Genomic DNA, 5793 nt, shown 5'->3' on the forward strand with positions numbered 1-5793 from the left:
GCAAGATTTCCCTACAAAAGAGATTTTCAATATGTGAAGCATCGTCTATCTTGTTGCAAGGAATGAAATGTGCCATCTTAGAAAATCGGTCCACAATGATAAACACGGAATCCTTTCCATTTTGAGTTTTAGGCAAACCAAGTACAAAATCCATACTAATGTCTTCCCATGGTTGATAGGGAATAGGAAGAGGCATGTAAAGACCATGAGATTGAGGTTTAGACTTAGCTTTGCGACATGTAGAGCATCAGTTTGTGAAGTGTGATACGTCGTGGAACATCTTGGGCCAAAAGTAGTTCTTGGAGAGCGTGGCGAAAGTCTTGTCGCGTCCAAAGTGTCCCATGAGTCCACCTCCATGACCCTCTTGCAAAAGTAGCAAACGAAGAGAAGACTCGGGAATGCATAGTTTGTTAGCTCTCATAAGATAACCATCCTTGATGTAGTAATGTTCCCAAGATGTATGCGTCAAACATTTAGCATAATGAGGTGCAAAAGATGGATCATTGGCATACAAGTCTTTTATGTGTTCAAAGCCAATGACATTCAACTCAAGTTTAGTCACAAGCGTGCATATGCGAGAAAGTGCATCGGCAACTACATTTTCCTTACCCTTAATGTACTTAATCACATATGGGAAAGATTCAATAAATTCACTCCATTTTGCATGACGCTTGTTCAATTTAGTTTGACCTTTTAAGTACTTAAGTGTTTCATGATCGGTATGGATGACAAATTCATGAGGTCTAAGATAATGTTCCCAAACATGTAGGACACGCACTAAAGCATACAATTCTTTGTCATATACGGGATAGTTAAGTTGAGCACCGGAGAGTTTTTCACTAAAATAAGCAATGGCTCGTTTTTCTTGCATCAAAACTCCGCCAATTCCGGTACCACTTGCATCACAATGAACCTCAAAAGTTTTGTCAAAATTGGGCAAAGCAAGAATCGGAGCATGAGTAAGCAAAGACTTGAGCTCATCAAAAGCGGTTGATTGCAAAGTTCCCCAAACAAAAGGAGTATTCTTCTTGCTCAAGGCATGCAAAGGAGCGGCTATTGTGCTAAAGTTTTTCACAAATCAGCGATAAAATCCTGCAAGGCCAAGGAAACTACGCACTTGTTGCAAATTGGTTGGTTGGGGCCAAGTTTTAATTGCCTCAATTTTAGTTTCGTCAACATGAACACCTTTTGAAGAGACAACAAATCCCAAGAAAACCACTTTGTCAACACCAAACATGCATTTTTCAAATTTGCATAAAGGCTTTCCTTGCGAAGGGTTTGGAAAACAGATTTAACATGATTAATATGGTCTTTCATTGTTTTGCTAAACACAAGAATGTCATCAAAGTAAACCACAACAAATACTCCAATGTAAGGTCTAAGCACATGATGCATAAGACGCACGAAGGTACCGGGAGCTTCCGATAAACCCATAGGCATAACTAACCACTCATATAAGCCAAATTTGGTTTTAAAAGCAGTTTTCCATTCATCACCTTCTTGAATGCGAATTTGATAATAGCCACTTTTAAGATCTATTTTTGAGAAAAAGTTGGCTCCACTAAGTTCATCAAGCATATCATCTAAGCGAGGAATGGGATGCCTATAGCGAACGGTAATAGCATTTATAGGTCTACAATCGGAACACAAGCGGAAACTTCCATCGGGCTTAGGCACAAGTATAACGGGAATGGCACAAGGGCTTAAGCTTTCACATACATGATCGTTGTCGATGAGTTGTTGTACTTGCCGTTGAATCTCCTTGGTTTCTTCAGGATTGACTCGGTATGGAGCTTTGTTTGGAAGTGGCGCTCCGGGGATGAGGTCGATTCGATGCTCAATGCCTCGTAGAGGAGGTAGACCCGGAGGTAGCTCATCGGGGAAAACATCTTGGAATTCCTGCAAAAGAGATTGAAACACTAAAGGTAGCTCATGAGAAGTGTTAGTTTTTGGTTCTCCATCCTTGCACACAAGGACAAAGTGCATCACACTCAATGGGTTCTCACACACTTCTCTTATCTCACTTTTGGTGGCGAATAGGATGAGGTTTTTCTCTCTAGGCGAAGAGGCGCTCATATTTGGCTTGTGGCTCTCACTCACTTTTGGGTGGGTGACTTTCTCACTCTTCTCTCCATGGTGGGTGGCTTGCTTGTCGGCTATCACTTGACTAGGAGACATAGGTCATAGTACATACTCCTTCCCTTTCATCTTGAAGCTATAGTGATTGGTTCGCCCATTGTGGATGACACCACGGTCGAATTGCCAAGGTCGACCAAGAAGGAGGTGGCAAACGGTCATTGGGACCACATCACATTCCAAAGTGTCTTCATAAGCACCTATTTTGAAAGAGACTTGGACCGTATGCTCGACTCGTATAGTGCCGGAGTCACTTAGCCATTGAACCTTGTAGGGGTGCGGGTGCTTCTTCTTGATCAATTGAAGCTTGGAGCATAGTTCTTCGCTTGCCAAGTTGTGGCAACTACCTCCATCGATGATGACCTTGACGGATCGTCCATTGATGCCGGCCTTTGTGTGGAAGATGTGGCATCGTTGGTCTTCTTCTTGTTGATGTTGAAGTGTCAAGACCTTGGAGACAACAAGAGCGGGGCTCGTATCTTCATCACAAAAGACTTGATCATCTTCATCCTCGTTCACTCGCCGTTGCATGGCCACTTGCTCAATAGCTTCCATTTCATCTTCACTCATTGAGTCGTAGGTGCCGTCGTCGTTGAGGATCATGGTGCGCTTGTTGGTGCATTCATAGGACTTGTGGCCTCGGGCGCCGCAAGTGAAACACTTAAAGGAGCTTGTCTTGACGGTCTCATCGGTTGGAGTAGATGATGAAGCACGCGGCTTGAGGTTGCTCGTAGTAGGAGGAAGACGACTTGAACTTGTGGAAGTTTTCTTGTAACTTGACTTGTCGTCGTTGCTTGGAGAGGGCTTGGTTGATGTCGAAGTTGGAGTAGTTGTTGAAGCTTGGTTGTTGGAGAAGCCGTGTGTCTTGTAGGAGTACTTGGCGTAGTTGAAGTCATCTTGCACTTGACGTTCCGCCTTTGTAGCTTGATGCACGAGCTCAATGAGGTTGGAGTAGGGTTGGAAGTCGGCGATCTTCTTGATGGGATGATTGAGTCCATTCAAGAATCGTGCCATTGTTTGCTCATCATCTTCCGTGACATTGGCTCGAATCATGGCAATCTCCATTTCCTTGTAGTATTCTTCAACACTCTTTGTTCCTTGCTTGAGGAGTTGTAGCTTCTTGAAGAGATCGCGGTTGTAGTAGGTTGGCACAAAACGTGCTCGCATGACATCCTTCATTTGAGCCCAAGTGGTGATTGGAGGTTCACCTCTTTCTTCCTGGCGTTCAAGGACTTGTTCCCACCATATGAGCACATAGTCTTGGAACTCAAGTGAGGCCATAGCGATCTTCTTCTCTTCCTCATAGTTGTGCAAACGAAAGATTTTGTCGACCTTCAATGCCCATGAGAGGTACTCTTCCGGATCATTGCTTCCCTTGAACTTGGGCATTGTGAACTTGAGCTTGCCATAGTGTTGCTCTTCATTGTGTTGTTGGCGATGGTGATGATGGCGTCCTTGGCATGGAGGGTAGTCATCCTCATGTTGCTCTTGGCGCGGAGGAAGTCCATGATCAACTTGCTCTTGTTGAACTTGATGTTGAAGGGGAGCTTGACGATCTTGAGAAGGGGCTTGTGGAGCTTGCCGTTGCGCACGCGGATGGTAGTTCCTCTCTTGGATTTCTTCTCGAAGGGCTTCCTCTTGATTGCGCCGTTCGCGATTGCGGTTGGCGATGGCTCGACTTGATTCTTGAAGGGCCCGTTGCGCCTCAAGCGCTTGCGCTTCTCGTTGTTGTTGTTGAAGACGTTGAGCCTCGGCGTCTTGTTCTTCTTGGTGTAGACGCGCTCGTTCTTCTTCTTGGCGCCGAAGTCGTTGCCGTTCTTGAGCTTGAGCAAAAGCCACTTGGTTTGATTGATGACGAGGGACTTGCTCATCGTCTTGCTCTTGTGAATGCTTGTCATGTAGCGGGTTGCGAGGTGCATGACGGTCTTGATGCGCGGCTCGTCGAAGAATGGTCGAAGACGGTGTACTTGAGCTGGAGAAGGTGTCATCGGTGCCGACTCGAGCGGCTCCGTCTTGAGGAGGAAGAAGTGGAATGATGCCGGTTCCTCATCAAGGCGCGGATCTCGTCCATTCTTGCATCATTTTCTTGCTTGTGAGAGTCGAACTTGTCGTCGAAGTAGTCTCTTGTACGTTTCTCGGAGAGTCGCAAGTCGGTGGCGTGGTTGTCGATGCGGTCGCTCATAGCTTGTTGCTCTTGGTGTAACGCCCTTTGAGCACCAAAGAGGTGGCTCTTTGTGACGAATGATGACATGTCGTCGCCGTTCTCGATGAGAGGTGGATTTGTAGAAGAACTTGGCCTATCCATCATACCAAGTAAAATTGTGAGTGGTAGAAGGAGAAGAACTAATACCAATGTACCTTTGACCTAAGTTGAAGATGAATCAAGTTCACTCAAATGTGGACAATGAAATAGCACTATTGGTACCAATCCTTGTCGATTCTCACACCTACACAAGTAAAAGCTTTTGGTGGAGCTTGGTTAGGATGGTGGCACAAAATTGATTGCAATTGTTAGCTTGACTGAAAAATGTTGAAAAGGATTCGCAAATTCGCAAATGTAACAAGTAGACCAAGCAAGTAGTGGTACACGGAAACACACACGCAAATAGATAAATGGGATTGTGCAAACCAAAAGTGAGCCAAAATGTGGAATCCACGAAAATGCTCTTGTTGCACAATACTAGAGAGACACTAGCACGATTGCACAATAGGCGGATACGGAGCTTGTGCACAACCTACTAGGCAAAAATGCAACGATCTCTATCCCAAGTATGCTATATGTATGGTATTTTGGTGCAATGATCCAAGATGATCTTATATGACAATCTTAATGTTGTATGATGCTATGCTTCTTGTTCATAAGCTCTTTGCTTAAAAGCTTGAGTGGCTCTTTCTCTTGTGAGCTCTTTTCTTATGCAAACTTCACGAACCAAGATAGCAATTGTGTATGCGATGGCAACTTTGTGACACACAAGTTGATTCCGAGATATGCACCACGATGATATGTATGATATGGGGTATGCTTACTAATGTGCACAAGTCACGTTGCCGGCAATACTCAATGGCTAGTCTCGATGGGTAAGCAACGCAAAAGATGGTATATGATGGTTATCAATGCAATTGCAAGGTATGACAAAGATGTCGTCGAAGTTACCGTCCGTAGCGAAGATGAGTAGTCGACGAAAATGAGTGGTAGTTGTTGATGTCGCACCGTACCTAAATAGCCGAAACACAAAAGGACACGGAAATCTCACTCAAATTCTCGAACCCAAAGTCGAATGGTAGTACGGAGGTTGTGTTGCTGGGGTTTGGCAGGTGGAAGTGTTGGTGGTTGGGGTGGGGGAGTATGTGGACGTAGGTGGTGGTGGTGGAGGACTGCAAAAATGCAGTTTCGGCAGAGGAAGCCGGATGATCCGGGCCAGGAGCCGGATGATCCGGGCATGTCCGGATGATCCGGGTCGGGGTCCGGATGATCCGGGCAGGTCAATCTCACTCGGGAACTGCTCGGGAAGAACACGAAAACGGGGAGAAATTTGACGATTTCGCGGATTTTGGATGGATTTCGAGGTGGAGAAGGTGGGGAAAAGCAAGATCCACGAGTTACACACCGAATCCACGGATCAAAATCAACAAAACAACCTCAAACCAACAAATCAC

This window comes from Triticum aestivum, chromosome 5B (assembly GCF_018294505.1).
Source record: "Triticum aestivum cultivar Chinese Spring chromosome 5B, IWGSC CS RefSeq v2.1, whole genome shotgun sequence".
NCBI lineage: Eukaryota > Viridiplantae > Streptophyta > Magnoliopsida > Poales > Poaceae > Triticum > Triticum aestivum.